Raw genomic sequence first — 18,294 nt, 5'->3', positions numbered from 1 at the left:
ACTTAAATAAGATTAAAATTGTTTAATAACATTAGTACTTCGCCAATGAATCTCTACTACATATTCTGTCTTGTTTTCACCAAATTGTATATTTTCTCCGTTGGGATATTTTTAAGTCTCTGGCCCAGATATGAATTATCTTTATTTTGTTTTCTAAATTATTTTCATAATTTATTCAAATGTTAAATAGTGTATGAGTACTGACAAAGAATTTGTTTTAGTAACGTAAAATTATTCAAAGGATGTTTTTATTTCAGATTTTAAAAGATTGAGTTCTTTAATATTTCTATTTACTTTTCATGTATGGTATGTTTTCTTTATTCAGGGGGAAAAAAGCTTTTGTTAAAGTAAAATCCAGTTACTTGCTAGCAGCGCCATGAAATTACTGCTTAGCTGGGTTGTCACTGTAAGCCTTTCATCGTCAGTAGTGAACAATGTTAATGACATCATAGCATTATGGATAAATCATTACAGCGTGTTAGAATTTCAACGAATTCTCAAATATATCAGTTGTTCTTTATCAGAGTCAGAGCCTAAATAATGAATACTTTCAAAGTACCTCAAATCCAATTAGTATTTACAAATTGTAATTTGGTTGGAGGAGCCTGAGTGAAATGTTTGTCAAATTCAGTGTCTGCCTCCCATCATGCCTTTTTCCTTCCTACGTTATATTTTCCTATGCAATGTATTGAGGTTGTTTGAAGACCTTTATACTGACTCTTAATTTAGTGGAGCACCTATTGATTGATTACGAATTATTTGAGTTATATTGAAATTCTAAGAATGAATTTATTTTTATAGGGTACTTGAAGTGTCCAGGTACTGAAAATAATCAATTGGACTGAGCAGATGTACCTCAGGACTTAAGAATTTTTCCAGAAGGAGGTAAGAGATTTTAAAATATGCACATAATTGCATGCTAAGTTCTAGTGAAAATATAGGTATAGTAGTACATTTCTTTGACACATAATTTAGAGGATAATTTTTAAAAATTAAGGGTACTTTCTGTTTTTACTTAAGTAATTTTTATTCTGTGGAATGATTTGAATACATGAGATTGCTCTAACATTTCAAAAACTAAAAAGGTTTGTAGGGAAGCCACATTACCGCTTCAAAATGTCAAGATATGGATCGCTACTATTTTTTTTATCTTTATAATGCAGGAATTAGACTGCGTTTGCCATGTTCCACAAGAGCCACAGCACAGAGATAGTTGACATGTGGGCAGATTGCCATCCAGAAAGATCCTTTGGCTAGCCTACCCCTTCTATATTTCCTGGACCACATATGGTTACTATCAACTAGAATCCATTCAAAGGCTTGAATGCCAAGCACAGAGGGAGGAGTCAGTTTTTAATGTGTTACACTATCTTAATTTTGACCTAAGATGTGAGACTGAAATATTACCCTTAAAATAAAATACACTTAGAAATATGAATGTATACATATTACTCTCTTTTTTAACCCTCTAACTATAAATGTTCCTCAAGCTTCATTTCATTGTAAGTACAAGGAAAATTTAGCAGCATGAGGTTAACCATCCCATTGTATTTTATATATTGCTACTGGCAGGAATTGCCATTACAAGTAATAATAAAGGAATTAAAACAAATACTTTAAGATCTGTGACTACTGTATAGGAATGGTAATAAAAAAAAAAACCCAGAATCTATGTATTAATTCCTTTATAGGTTTTTGAGTAGAATAACATTCATTTATTAATTTTATTTTTATTTCAGTAAAACTAAGGAGCTCACAATTTTATTTGGTCCCTTGGGATTTAATTAGATGATCATTTCTACTTAATGTACAAAAATGCTTTTTTCCTTGCTTTGTCATAATTAGTATCAAGAAAAGTAAGATTTTTAAGAATTTTAAGGAAATTATAATTGCTATATGGAAGCATCACTTACATATGCAAACCTTTAATCACATAAGATAAAAATTTAGTGATTTGAGATGTACATTGAAGCTGATAAAGTTAGTATCAAGTCCATATGGATTTTTAATGTTTTACAAATGACACATCGTATATCTTTAGTTCTGGTATGTCAGTAAAGATTCCAAAATATGACTTTTGTATTCCCAATTCTCTACACATATATATACATATATACATACATATAAACATATCTATACATATATATAAATATCCATTATTGGGCTAGATTAACTTTTAGCCTTCCACAGTACTAATTTCCTGGGTGCTATTTTTTATTAGTGCATCCTGTGCACAAACATCAAACATTATTTTTCAGTAAATAAGAACCTTCTACTTTGCCAATTACAATTGCCTTATAGGGCACCAATAAAGGAGGGAAAGTTCACAAAATAAATTTCTTGAATACTAATTAAAATATGTTCCAAATTTATGAAGGCCAAAGTCATACATAGACACAGCATCAATGTGATTGTTGTTATTGCCTTTTAATGTATACTTGAAGATCAAGCCAGGTTTTTGAAATTAATTTATAAACACGTGAACAATCTACATGGATTAGTCTTAAATGACTGAATACAATCAATGATGTACTAATTGTACTAATACTCAACTAATGAGTATTTATTAAAGTCAAAGTAGCAAATTGGACTGAAATCTGATGAAATTTACTTCCAGATACTGCAGGTAAGGGAAATATTTGAAGAATTGAACTTATAATTCTAGGCTTTGAATAATACAAATGTAAACAGCGGCTGTTAACTATTAGTTTGTTGAAAAATGTGATCAGGCCATCCAAAATTGGAAAACTTGATACCTTTTCCTTTTTTTTTCTTTAATTGATGTCCATTTCAGTGACAAGGTCATTCTACCCTTAGTTTCTCCCTTTTTAAATTTAATTTTAATTTTATTATTATTATTTTTTAAAGAGAGTGCAAGCAGGGGAGAGGTGCAGAGGGAGAGAGTACGTTAAGAAGGCTCCATGCTCAGCACGGAGTGCCACATGGGGCTCGATTTCAGGACCCTGGGATCATGACCTGAGTGTAAATTAGGAGTGTGATGCTCAGTCCACTGAGCCACTCAGGCACCCTTCTCCCTTTATTTAACAGAAGTACACTTAATGAGAATTATTGGCATGTCAAATGTATTATGAAATATTTAATGTAAAGCTCATAACAAAGATTTCAAGTATTTAAAAAAAATAGAAGGCAATTACAGGAAACTGTAGTTAAGAAAAGGATGTACTAATTTGGACAAGGGAAAATGAGATAAAATTCCACATTAACTAAAAAGGAAAATTGAAAATGTGTGGATGAAAAGGAAGTAAAAAATGATAAAAATGTCAAGAGTATTATATATAATTTATTATTCTACTTGAGATTCATTCTTTATGACTATTGACTAACTTTGATATGTTTTTAAGGAGGTGTCACAGACAATAGAATGAAATTATACTCCAGACTCATGTAGTTCTGGATTTCCAAGCTGAATCACTTTGTGGCCTTGAGAAAATTGCTTTGCCTTATTTAATTGTCTCATTTATATATTGGGACTAGCAATATCTAATTTTACTTGCTTATAGTTGTCATATATTTTGCAATATTTTATAGTTTTTAATTATATGTTGATGTGTACAGTATAGTTTTCCCTTTGAATACTTTTCAAACTATTTTTATTTTATTTTTCAAAGGTGTTCTGCTTTGTGGTTTAAGTCTTATTTTTATATTCTAGATTATGAGCTTTTCAGGATTAAAAATATTTTTTCTTAGTATGCCTGCCCCTTCCTAGCAGTTTAAGGGATAGATAATATTTATTTAGTGAGTGACTGAAAGAAAGAAAAGAACCCTTTTATATAGGCATGTTGCTGCTGAATTGAAATAAGCTGAAGCCCTTTAAAACATTTAAGTTGTCTAAAAAATGTCACTATTTAAGAGATAGACATTTTTTTCAAATGAAAGACAATTTTGACTTATATATCCATCTATTAATTAAACTTGTTTAATTTTGATTTCTAAGTAGTGTCTCTTAGCTTACAACATACTGATGTTTCATTGTGTTTTAACCACTAAGAGTCTCTAAGGCATTAGAATATATTTTCCTTATCATAGAATTCCCTACCCATTTATTCTTTTATTTTTTAGAGAGAGAAAGAAAGAGAGTGCACAAGCTGGGGAGAGGAGCAGAGAGAGAGAGAGAGAAAGAGAGAGTCTTGAGCAAGGTCCACACTCATTGTAAAGCCACATGTGAGGTTCAATCCCAGGACCCTGGGATCATGAGCTAAGCTGATAGCAAGAGTCACTGACTGAGCCACCCAGGTGCCACTCCCTAGCCATTTTTAAAACAAAGAGAAAAAATTAGGTTGTTCAGGTATATAAGAATCATGCTAGAACTGATCTCCCATTCACTTCTAATAACAAGAAACCATCGTGATCTGTATACATAGCAAGCCCTCACTTCCTCACTTTGGCTCAGATGTTAGTGTGCACAGGGTCAGAAGGAGTGCTTTGAGGTGTGGCTATACTCCTGAGAAAATCCAGCACATGCTTAGCCTCCTCTGCATCTAGTGAGAGTGGAATTAGCATGGCCATGGGTAGCGGGGAAATGTTACTTACCTCTTTGAAAAATTTCATTGTCTGTATGTTTGTACAAATTTTATCTCCGATTCAGACTGAATCATTTATTTATTTTTCTGGCTAATAATTCCTTCATCATACTGTTCTTCCTCCCTCCTCCTCCCCTCTTTCTCGGCCTCCTTCTCTTCCTTCTTCTCCTTCCCCTTCTCCTTCTTCTTCTTCATCTTTGATAATTTATGCTAAATGGTTTTAGGCTCACAGAATTTCTGAGCCAGAAGGGATTTAAGAGAACATTTCATTGTTTACATAAGGAAACTAAGGCCAAGATAAACCTAATACAAGTTACAGACACCAGGAACCCAAGCTCCAAACTCTAATTTTAGAGTTCTTTCTTTTATATCATAATATCTTGGGAGCAAGATATTCTTTTTGCTGGACATTCTTTCTTACTCATTTTAGGATTATCTGTTGACAGTTTCCATTATTTATCAGCATTGTCTTCAACTGAAATTTATACTCGTACAGACAAAATAAAGAGGTGACATCCTCTTCTTCCACAAAGAAAAGCTTGTCAGTGCATAAATATAATTGAGCAAGAAAGATTGGGTAATAAGAGAAAAGCATGTATAGTGTTCTACCTCAGGGAACAAACCTACTTATGGAATGACATTTTATGGCTGGCTACACGTATGTTGATATATATATGAAATGCAAAAACACTGCGCAGGACTCTTGTCTTTATTAAACTCTGTACGATGTGTAGTTTCTTTGGGTAAAAATTCTCTATATATTTATTTTTCCTTACTAACTTTATTGATGGATAATTTAGGGGTTAGAAACGTCATCTTTTTTAAAGGCTCAATTCTGTGAGTTTTGACAGTGGTGTATACCCATGAAACCACCACCAGAAGAAAGATACAGAATATTTCTATCACCCTGAGAAGATTCTTTACCACCTTTTACTTTTTTCATAGCATGCATTAGTTTGCATTTTATATAAATGGAATCATATAAGTATGTATTTTTGTGTATTTTTTTCACTTTGCATAATGACTCAGACATTTATTTATATGTTCGTATCAATAATTCTTTTTATTGTTGAATAGTATTCCATTGAGGGTATACTACATTTGCTTATTCATTCACTTGTTGATGGATAGTTAGTTGTTTCTTTTGACTATTGTGACTTAATTTTCTATGAGCATTTGTATAAGTCATTGTGTCAACATGTGTTTTCATTTCTCTTGGATACACATGTAGAATTGGAATATCAGGGTCTTTGGTAAGTGTATACTTAACTTTTTAAGAAATGATAAACAGTTTTTCAAGTGTTTTTACCATTTGGCATTCACCTGAGTATTATATGAAATTTCCTGTTGCTCAGCATCAAAGGTCTTCAAACCATAGTTCTTGAGCCAAATCAGCTTTATTTGTAAATAAAGTTGTATTGGAACACAGCCGCACTCATTTGTTACAAATGAGATGCTTTTATGCTACAAAAGCAGAATTAAGTAATTTGAACAGAAACCATATGGCCCTCAAAGCTTAAAATATTTACTTTCTGTCCCTTTAAACAAGAAGTTTGCTGATCCCTGCTCTACATTCTTGCAAAATTTCTTATTGTCAGTCATTCTTAATTTTAGCCATTTTAATGTATATGGGATGGTATTTCAGTGGGATTTAATTTGCATTTCCCTGTTGACCAATGATATTGAGCATCTTTTAATTTGCGTTTTTGCCATCTATATATCTTCTCTGAATTATGCATTGAACTATTTTGCTATTTTTTTAACTGGCTTATTCTCTTACTATTTTTTTCAGTTGTAAGAGCACTTTATATATTCTGGATACAAATCCTTTGGTAGATATATATGTTTCATGAATATTTTCTCCCATTCAATGGCTTTCATTTTTTTTTTAATTTTTTAATGTTTTATTTATTTTTGAGACAGAGAGAGACAGAGCATGAGCGGGGGGGGGACAGAGAGAGAGCGAGACACAGAATCCGAAGCAGGCTCCAGGCTCTGAGCTGTCAGCACAGAGCTGAACTCAGGGCTCGAACTCACAAACCATGAGATCATGACCTGAGCCGAAGTCGGACGCTCAACCGACTGAGCCACCCAGGCGCCCCAAAATGGCTTTCATTTTCATACACTTAAGTTTCTTTTGAATAGCAAACATGTTAATAGTGATGAAGTGCTATATATCTTTTTTTTTAAATCATTTGTACTATTGGATACTAAGAAACCTTTGCTTACCCCAATGTAAGGTTTTTCTCCAATATTTTTCCAATATTTTCTTTTTTAATGTTTATTTATTTATTTTAAAAAAGAGAAGGAGAGAGGGAATGTGAGCAGGGGAAGGGCAGAGAGAGAGAGAGCAGGAGAGAATCCCAAGCAGTCTCTGCATTGTCAGTGCAGAGCCCAACGTGGGGCTGAAACTCATGAAACCATGAGATCATGACCTGAGCCAAAATTGAGTTAGATGATTAATCAACTGAGCCACCTAGACACTCCTCCAATATTTTCTTCTAAGAGTTTTATTATTTTAGTTTTTGAAGGACTATGATCTACTTTGACTATGATCACTTTTTATACATAGTATAAGATATGTCAAGATTAAACCTTTTTTTTTCTATGCCATTGTCTAATTCTAGCATTATTTGTTGAAAAGTCATTTTTTCATTGTCTTATGTTAGAAGCTTTTTCAGAGATCAATGGACTACTCTGGGCTAATTGTCTCCATTGGACTATGACTACATTTGCCAATAACACATTGCCTTGATTTTTGTAGATTTACACTAAGTGTTAAAATCAATGACTTGTATAAGGTGATCAATTCAGCTGTATTTTAAAATTTATTTGGTATTTCTAGATTATTTTCTCTACTATATAATTCCTCTGCCCTCCCCCTCACACATACAAAAAGCCTCCTAAAGTTGTATTAGAATTTTGTTGACTCTGTAAATCAGTATATGTTTCTTTAGCTATCTTATTATTATTGATTTTTAATTTTACCCTACTTTGTTCAGAGAACATTCTCTGATATCAATCATTTAAAATCTCATGAGTGTTATTTTAAGGTCCACCATATGTGCTTCACTGTGTTCTTTAGATCCATTATGTGTTTACTGATTTATTTTTGTCTAGTTGTTATGGTTATATAATTTTAATGTTCTTCTTTAATGCTGTCACGGATTGTTTCTTGGACTTTGTGGTTTTTTGGTAGGTGCATAGACATTTATGCTTCGTATGTTTTCATAATGATTTGGACTTCTTACCATTAGGTACCATTTCTTTTTATCTTTGATAGTGCTATTGCCTTAATGTCTATTTTAGCTGATATCAAAATAGTCACTGCAGCAATTTTACGCTTAATGTTTGTATCTATTCATTCTCAAGTCATCTGTTAAAGCTGCAGTTGAGCACTTAATGCATTCTGATTTCTGTTCCTTTGTAATATGTATCCCCTGCCCCGATCCCACCAAGAAAAGAAAAGCTTTTAGGATCCTACTTTTATCCCTGATACTCTGAAATAGTGTTATGTTATGCCTTTTAGGACTTGTTGTATTTTGTCATCATTGCAATAGACACTAAACAGACCCTTTTAATCTGAAGACTTTTGCCCTTTCACTTACGGGAAATATTCTTGATATAGATAAAGACAGAGATATATCTACATGTTTGATCTAAATTTACATAGATGAAGATATATCTATACATATGAAATTTATGTCAAGATTTATATAGTTACATGTATCTGTGAGATATATATATATATATATTTCTTATATATATATATTTCTTCCCTGAGTTTTCTATCTTCCTATTACTTTAGTCCTAAACATCTGGTATTTGGCTGCTTTAATTGGTCCATTAATTTTCTTTTACTTCTAGTCTTCCATGTCATGTTTTTGCTGTTTTCTTTGTGGAAATTTTTCTCGATTTTGTTTTTCAACCCTTCTATTTCAGTACTTCTTTCAGTTATGATAATTGCAATTGCTAAGAGCCCTTTCTGGCTCTCAGTTGCATTTCCCTATAGTCTTGTTTGTTTGTTTTTGATTAAAGTTTAATTAGCATACAGTGTTATATCGGTTTCAGGTGTACAATAAAATGATTCAAAAATTCTATATATTACTCAGTGCTCATCACAATAAGTATGCTCTCCTTCCTCTGTTTTACCTTTCCCCTGACACACCTTCCTTCGGGCAGCCACCAGTTTGTACTCTATATTTCAGAGTCTGTTTTTTTGTTTCTCTCTTTTTTTTCCTTATTTGTTTCTTAAATTTCATATATGAATGAAATTGCATGTTAGTTGTCTTTCTCTGACTGATTTATTTTTAAACATTTAGCATTCTACCCTCCAGATCCATCCATGTTGTTGCAAATGGCAAGATCCCATTCCTTTTCATGGCTGAGTAATATTGCTTTCCATATATATGTACCATATCTTCCTTACCCATTCACCTATGGATGGATACTTGGGTTGCTTTAATATCTTGACTATTGCAACTAATGCAGTTTTCATTTTCTTTGGTAAAAACCCAGTCATGGAAGTGCTGGTTCGCTGGTTCATGTAGCAATTTTGCTTTGAATTTTTTTGGGGGACTCCATGCTATTTTCCACAATGGCTGTACCAATTTATATTCCCACCAGCAGTGCACCAGTGTTCTGATTTCTCCACATCTTCACCAAAGCTTGCTATTTCTTGTGTTTTTATTTTAGCCATTCTGTGAGGTATGAAGTGATACATCATTGTTGTTTTGACTTGCATTCCCTTGGTGATGGTTGATGTTGATCATCTTTTCATCTGTCTGTTGGCCACCTGCACATCTTCTTTGGAAAAATGTCTATATATGTCCTCTGCCCATTTTTTAATTGAAATATTTGATTTTCAGTGTTGACTTGTATAAGTTCTCTATGAATTTTGGATATTAACCCATTATTGGATGCATCATTTGCAAGTATCTTCTCCCATTCAGTAGGTTATCTTTTTGTTTTATTGATGGTTTTCTTCAGTGTCCAAAAGCTTTTTTGTTTTGGCGTAGTCCCAATGGTTAAATTTTGTTTTTGTTTCCAAGGAGACATATCTAGAAAAATGTTTCTGCAGCTGATGTCAAAGAGATTACTTCCTTTTTTCTTCTAGGAAATTTATGGTTTCAAATCTAACATTTAGGTCTTTAATCCATTTTGAGTTTATTTTTGTGTATAGTATGAGAAAGGGGTCTGGTCACATTGTTTTGCTTGCAGTTCTACAGTTCTCCCCAGTATCATTTGTTGAAGAGACTGTCTTTCACCATTGTATATTCTTGCCTCCTTTGTTGTAGATTCATTAACCATAATAGCATGGTTTTATTTCTGGATTCTCTGTTCTCTTCTATTGAACTATGAGTCTATTTTTTGTGCCAGTACCATACTGTTTTGATTACTACAGATTTGTAGTATACCTTGAAATCTGGGATTGTGATAGCTACAGATTTGTTCTTTCTCAAGATTGTTTTGGTTATTCAGGGTCTTTTGTGGTTCCATACAAATTTTAGGATTATTTGTTCTAGTTCTGTGAAAAATGCACAAAATGTATTGTGAATGAGATTACATTAAATCTGTAGGTTGCTTTAGGTAGTGGACATTTTAACGATATTGATTCTCCCAGTCCATGAGCGTGGAGAATCTTTCTATTTGTTTGTGTCATCTTTACTTCTTTCATCAGTGCTTTATAGTTTTTAGAATACAGCTCTTTTACCTGCTTGGTTAAGTTTATTCCTAAGCATTTTATTCTTTTTGGTGTAACTGTAAATGGGATTGTTTTCTGAATTTCCCCTCTTGCTACTTCATTATTAGAGTATAGAAATACGCTAGGTTTAGGAATTAATTTGCTAGCTTGAGACTTGACTGAATTCACTCATCAGTTCTTGTAGTTTTTTTGGTAACGTGTTTAGGGTTTTCTGTATATAGTATTATGTCATCTGCAAATAGTGTTAAGTTTTACTTCGTCACCAATTTGGATGCCTTTTATTTCATTTTTTTGTTGTTGTGTTTTGTTTTGTTTTTGTTTTGTTTTGCTTTGTTTTTGCCTGGTTGCCATGACTAGGACTTCCAGTACTATGTTGAATAAAAGTGATGAGAGTGCATAGCCTTGTTTTGTTCCTTATCTTAAAGGTATAGTGCTCAGGTTTTCACCATTGAGCTGTGGGTTTTTCATATGTAACCTTTATTATGTTAAGGTATGTTCTCTCTAAACCTACTTTGTTGAGGGTTTTTATCATGAATGGATTTTGTATTTTCTCAAATGTTTTTCTGCATCTATTGAAGTGATTATTTTTTGTCCTTTCTCTTGTTGATGAGATGTATCAGTTGATGGGTTTGCAAATGTTGAATCACCCTTGTACCCCGGGATTAATCCCACTTGATCTCATGGCGAATGATTGTTTTAACATATTATTGGATTTGGTTTGGTAATATTTTGTTGAGAATTTTTGCATTTTATTCATCAGAGATACTGGCCTATAGTTTTTTCTTTTCTTTCTCTTCTTCTTCTTCTTCTTCTTCTTCTTCTTCTTCTTCTTCTTCTTTGTTATGTTTTTATCTGGTTTTGGTATCAGGGTAATGGTGGCTTCATATAATTTTGAAGCTTTCCCTTCTCTTCTGTTTTTTGGAATAGTTGGAGAAGAGTAAGTATTAACTGTTCTTCAAAAGTTTGGTAGAATTCATCTGTGAAGACATCTGGTTCTGGATTTTTGTTTATTGGGAGTTTTAAAATTATTGATTCCATTTCATTGCTACTAGTCAGTCTGTTCAAATTTTCTATTCTTTCCTGATTCAACTTTGGAAGGCTATATGTCTCTAGGAATTTATTCATTTCTTCTAGGTTTCCAATTTGTTGGCATACATTTTTTCATAAAATTCTCTTAAAATCTTTTGTATTTCTGTGGTGTCAGTGATTATTTCTCCTCTTTATTTTCTGATTTTATTTTTTGAGCTCTCTCTCTCTCTCATCATGCATCTGGCTAATGGTTTATAAATTTTGCTAATCTTTTGAAAGAACCAGCTACTGATTTCATTGATCTCTTCTATTGTTTGTTTGGTTTTATTTTTTAGTCTCTATTTCACTTATTTCTCCTCTAATATTCATTATTTCCTTCATTCTGCTGACTTTGGGCTTTGTTATTCCTTTTCTTCTAGCTCCTTTAGGTATAAGGTTAAGTTGTTTGTTTGAAATTGTTCTTGCTTCTTGAGGTAGGCCTGTATTGCTACAGTGTTTACTCTTAGAACAGCTTTTGCAGCATCCCAAAGATTTTGTAACATTGTGTTTTCATTTTAATTTGTCCCTATGTATTTGTTATTTCCTCTTTGATTTTTTGGTGCCCATTTACTGTTTAGTAGCATGTTATTTAACCTCCATGTATTTGTGTTCTCTCCAGATTTTTTTTTTTTTTTTTTTTTTTTGTGATTGAGTTCTAGTTTTATACCATTGTGGCCAGAAAAGATACCATGCTATGATTTCAGTCTTTTTGAATTTGTTGAGACTTGTTTTGTGGCCTAAAATGTGATTTCTTTTGTAGAATCTTCCAGGTGTACTTGAAATAATGTGTATTCTGCTGTTTGGGGATGGATTATTGTGAATATATGTGTTAGATTCATCTGGTCTAATGTACCATTCAGAGCCACCTTTTACTTGTTGATTTTCTGTTTGCTTGTTGTTGTTTTTTAACAGAATAAACCTCTTTTCTTATTTGTGAAGAATATTCATTATAGCTTTGGCATGTTCTTCATATCCTTCATTGTCCTTGTTTTCTCCAAGTCCTTTCATTGGTGATTTTAGGGTTTTGTAGTTGTAGTGATGGTGGTGGTGGTTGTTCTTCGTGCTTCCAGCTTTCTTCACGAGGCAGATAATTCAGACTGAAACTTGGTGTATGTGTGAGGTATCTAATCATTTTTGGAAGCACTTGATGAGTTCAGATTGGAGTGGAAAGGATTAGAGGATGTTTTGTGGACCATTAGACTGCACTTTGTATTGACCAGTAAGCAAATCAGTCTTTTCACAGGGGGCCACCAAACAACATATGGAAGACACGGGTACTTTCTTGAGTTCTGTGTAGTTTCTGCAATCGTTCACAGAGAGGAAGTGCCTGATGATTGCTGATATTTGGGTGCAGGATGGGGGAAAGCTGGCCTCCCACTTTCTTTCTAGTAAGGAATGCTATTCAGTGCTGATCTCTGTTTCCTCAGGATCAGTGGGCTTGCTTGTCCTGAGAGGTTCTCTGACTCTCCTCTGCCATGTTAAATAAGCTTATGTGGATTCCTTCTCCCCAAAATTCCTTGATGTCTTTTATCATTCTTATGGTCCTAGTGGCTTAATATATTTTTGTTTGGTTGTTATAATTCGTTTGTTTTATCTTTACTGCTGTTAAGGTACAGAGAAGAGGTGAATTTGTATATTTAATCTTTCTCATTTAATTGGAATTCACATTATATTTTTAGCAAATAATCAGATATTTAAAAACAGATTTACTTAACTTAAATATTATGGATGATGGTCATGTGTGTTCACAGGTTTGATAAGCAAAAAATAAAAAATAATAATAATAATCTCCTGAGTTTCTCAGGAACAGATTTCTAGACTAGTGATTAATCAGTCTTCCCTCCTTTGTGGCCATATTTTGTGGATCATTTTATGACTTATTGGCACCTTTACCATAGGAAGAGAAGAAAACTCACATCTATCTATTCAAATACATGGTAACAATTTTTACTAAGTGGCCTTATAAAGGAAGAATTGGAAATTATTGGCTAAAATGATGCTTTGAGATTATATGTGGATTTCATTGCTCATGTTATTTTTGTTCTCCTATTACCATAGATAATTGACTATAATTTAAGTGGCAGTATAGACTGAAATATAGTTGCAGCTCATCTGGGTTTCATCAAAATTATATCCCTATTGGGCCACAACTGGACTTTGAAATAACTTATGTCTGGAAGTGCTACCCATAGTCATCAGGGATTTGCCTGAGGTCTGAGACAGTTGCTGTGGAATCCGTCTCATTCCACTCTTCTTCAGTGAAACTATAGCCAATAGCAATTAACCAGAACTGAAAATAACAAAAGGTGAAGAAATAAGCAAAAAGAAGCAGAGTTTAACTGCACTTGTAGACTGTTGTACATAGATCCATGTAGATTACTTATTATAAATGGAATTTCTGGAACAAGTTATTGTAATCTACACTATAAAAATTTATCCCATATCATTCTAAATATGTGGTTACAAGTTTGTTTGGGCTTTCTTTGCTAAACACAATTTTCTTTTGTTTCTAAAAAGGTGAAGTTAAAAAAAATCAGACCAAATCATAGAATTATTTTTTAATAAGAAGAGCATGAATTCAGATAAAATTTCCTAACAGTCTACATTTTAAGAAGTACTTTCCAATGTATTTTTTAAAAATCTCAATAAAGAGTACCAAATGGTATTCAGAGAGCCATCTTATTGAATAGTGCATCAAAACTGATATGACTTAAAGTTATGTTAACGCTGTCAGTGTGTTGTCATATTGCCATGCTTTGATTTATTTGCAGGGGATGGGGGATTTAGTGTAAGTATTTTAAAAAATAACATTTAAACAACTTTTCACCTAACATCTTACAGAGTTCTTCTCACAATGCTACATGCTCCTTGGATATTGATTAGAAAACTATCAAGAGAGGTGTGGAGATTCAAAGATGAATAAAATGAAAGGATATATAATAATTAAGGATTTCAGGGATATGTAGAATGTACTTGTTCACATCAGTAGAAAAATCTATTATAGTTCTATAGTTTTTTGAAACTACCCCAAATTTCCATTAAGCAATCAGGAAGTTTTTCTGAACAATGGCTACTATAACTCACTATATTGACTGCTAGTCTGCCATAGATTCGGCTGGTAAGGAAACAATGAGACCAAATGGACAGAGATTTTTTATTACTAGATAATACGCAAAACATATCCATCCTTAATTATGAATCTTAACCAATTTCCAAACGAGGAGATCAGTGTGTTGCTTGAATTCATAATCTAAAAAGAGGGTACACATGTTGAGGTGGCCATTTTGAAGAAACTACATAAAATGGTTGTTATCAGTTGGTCTGCCAAAATGCCTAATTTCACTCTCATTGTTCATCTCACTAAGTCTGTATAAACCTTCGTGTCTCAGCTCAGCATTACTTTCACAAAAAAAGCTTTCATATTTTATAGTACTTGTCACAGTTATCATTACTGCTCATTTGATTAGTTGAGCTTACATTTAAATAATACATATTTTGTTTAATTGTTTTCATGGCTTCTTGCCACTTCCAATGAGATATGAGAATATTAACTATCAAAGTAACTTTGAGTTGTGCATTTATGGACAAGTTTGAGTTATCAAATCTAACCATGGGTAATGGTTACCATATCACAACCTTTTGCAAAATTATCCTCAATGTGTTGTTTGACTTATTGTCAAAATCATAATGAAAATCCTTGAATATAACTGAGAGTTAAGTGCAACCAAGATGTTGTAAATGATATATATATGTATGTGTGTATATACACATATGTGTGTATATGTAAGCTATATGTATTTATAGTTATATAGTTATATAAATATATGTATAGTTTACAACTTTGGATTGCGTATCAGAGGACATAATTAAAATTTACTTACTTACTAGTTGTTTTGTTTTACCAAAGGGAGCAAAGTTAGATCAGGAAGAGATTTTAAAGATCATTCTGCACAATTCATTTAGGTATAAGAATGAAAGAAATGAGAAAAGGCAAAATGATTTGTCCTAAGTAAACAGAGTCAATAGAAAGCATAGGTATAGAAATCAAGCTTTTGAAAGCTATAAAGACACTTTTTCTACTGCATACATGTGGGCTTCATTTCAGTTATTTCCCGCCTTAAAGTTTGTATTTTATTTTAAAGTTTTGCCTTAAGCAAAAAATAAATTATAGCTCCCATGTTTTGTGAATGAAGTATATCTTTACCTCTATAGCCTGGTGACTTAGTACAAGAATATCCAACTAAAACAACAAACCTAATGTCACTCATTTAACAACAAAATGATGCTGTCAGCATTTTTATTAATGTCTATTTTGGATCAAGAGACCATTGTCTTGTAGAAGTATTCTAGACCAATTGCTAGTCTAGACTCTGAAGTTAGATGGAGGTGCCTTGTAAATTAAATCCTTTCATATCCCACAGGCTGAGATCATGCACATCTGAGATGTGTTAGTTGAAATTCCACACAATCCTCAGTTGCCAAGTTTGGATAGAATGAACATAATACTAAAAGTAAGGAAGCTAAGAAAACTTAACATCACAAAATGTATATTATACATAGGTCCTACAGGCAGCAGTGAGAAGAAAAGGGTCTCTAGCATTCTTCATTCACAGATGTAAACTTTGAAGATGAAGTGTTCTTAGCCCCAGGGAGGAATTGTGAAGGTAGGGAAAAGGGTTACAAGAGTGAGCAACCAAAAGTGAGATAAGTCAGGGAAAGACAAGTACTGTATGATCTCACTTATATGTGGAATCAAAAAAAGCTGAAACACAGTAGAATGACTTTGAGGGTAGGGAAATGGGGAGATTTTGGTTAAAGAACACAAAGTTCTAGTTATAAATGGGTTCTAGGGATCTAATGTATAGCAGGGTGACCAGAGTTAACAGTACTGTATTCTATACTTAAAAGTTGCGAAGAAAGTAGATCTCAAATGTTCAACACACACACACACAAACACACAAATGTTAATTATATATGGTGATAGATGTGTTAACTCATCTTATTGTGGTAATCGTTTAGTAATACACACACGTATCAAACCATCATGGTATACACCTTAAACTTACACGTTATATGTCAATTATATCTCACAAAAGCTAGGAAAAAACAGATTGTGCAGCCAATTAATTCAGAGGAATTCTCTAAACAGCTTTGTGTTAGAAACACATAAATAAAAGATGTGATTCCTTCCCTAAAGTATCCAGTTTAATTGAAGTTGTACTTTTGTCACTATTTTACCGGTTTAACATTTATTTCCTGAATATTTAGAGTATTCCAGGTATTATGATAAATTATTGGAAAGAGGAATAAAAATAAATGCCCTGCAATCACAGGAATGTCATCATGGGAGCAATATAGTAAAATGTTCAATAAAGTATGGTAAGTGCTAAGATGGCATAGGGCCCACTTCTCAGTCTTCACTTAGCCTTCCCATAATTCCCATGAGAAGAATATAGGAATTTAATTTATTTAATTATGGTGATAAATATAGACAAATAACCTAATATAAAACTGGCCAAAACACATAAATAGGAAATTACAACAGACCAAGCTATAACAGACAGCAAACATATGAAATGATGGTGAAGCTTACTATTAGGGAACTGCCAACCACATCAGTAATGAGATAACAGTTTTCTTCCATCAGGTTGGTGAAAATCAAAAAGAGGAAACCTAATCAATGTTTTCTAGGGTGCCAGGAACACACACTCATTGCTGGAGGGAATCCGAATGGCCGTGAGTTTATGAAAACTAATCAAAAAATATCTACTAAAAGATACACACATATACAGTTGACCTTTGAACAATGCAGAAGTTAAATATTCACATATAATTTTTGACTCTCTCCAAAATAACTTTTAATAGCCTACTGTTAACCTACAAGCCAATAACATAGTCAGTTAACAAATATTTTGTATGTTTTATATATTGTATAATGTACTTTTACAGTAAAATAGACCAGAGAAAGGAAAATGTTAAGAAAATCATAAGGAGAAAATACATTTGTCATCCTATATTTATTGAAATAAAATTTGTGTATGAGTGGACCCACATACTTCAAATCTGTGTTGTTTAAGGGTTAACTGTATTTTAATAAAATAACAACTAACTAAAAAAATAAGACAAATTAAAAAGGACAAGAGTAAAAACCCTTCCAGGAGTATCTAAATGTTCACCATTGGGGAAAAATAATGTGGCTTTAATCCTTACTATTAAATATTACACATTTAACAGCACGGGTTAGATCTTTGCATTTGGCTGGAGGCTATTCATAATGTTTGTTTCATGAAAAGACACTTTGTTTTGCGAGGCAATGCTTATATTGTGATAGTGTTTGTTTTGTTTTGTTTTGTTTTAAAAACGTAGCATAAAACTCAGTGTGTATGATATTTAGGTATATATGTTTTGGTCAATGTGAATACAGATATGGAAGAAGCTACTCTTGACCTCAGAAACCTGGGGCATGAGGAAGAGAGTTAATACAAGGAATTCGATTTTACTTTTTCCCCTTACATAGCTTCTTATATTTCTACTAGTTGAAGTGAACACACATCCATTTTGTTTTCCAAATATTAATTATCATAAAATATAGAGATATTCTGGAAAATAATGAGATGAATGCACTTGAAATGTTTTTTTTGGGTTATTAGTTGTTTGTAGGTTGTAGACCTGTAGCTTTTCCTCATGCATTTGTACCAGTAAAACTGATAATATTACTTTTGAAATTAAGATATTTTAAGTCATAGGCACCTAATGGCTTATTCCGTTAAGCCTGGATGTCAGCTCAGATCATGACCTAACAGTTTGTGGTATTGAGCCCCCCGTGATGGGTTCTGTGATGACAGTGCAGAGCTTGCTTCATATTCTCTTTCTCCCACTCTCTTTGCCCCTCCCCCACTCACACTCTCTTTCTTTCTCTCTCGTAATAAATAAATATACTTAAAAAAAAGATATTTTAAGCCAAAATAGAATTGTTAGTTT

General features: G+C 32.8%; 1 protein-coding gene across 2 annotated transcripts in view; it reads left to right on the top strand.

The window, feature by feature from the left end:
• Positions 1–18,294, top strand: part of SEMA3A (semaphorin 3A) — a 465,628-nt gene that overhangs the window by 148,410 nt on the left and 298,924 nt on the right. For both annotated transcript variants that reach the window (XM_049641371.1, XM_049641370.1), the window contains exon 2: positions 802–885. The gene's annotated coding sequence lies outside the window, so the exon portion shown is untranslated. The remainder of the gene's footprint in view (positions 1–801; positions 886–18,294) is intronic.

Source organism: Panthera uncia, chromosome A2 (assembly GCF_023721935.1).
Source record: "Panthera uncia isolate 11264 chromosome A2, Puncia_PCG_1.0, whole genome shotgun sequence".
NCBI classification, from domain to species: Eukaryota; Metazoa; Chordata; class Mammalia; order Carnivora; family Felidae; genus Panthera; species Panthera uncia.
Note: the sequence above shows the minus strand (reverse complement) of the source record. Positions and strands in the feature narration are given on the sequence as shown.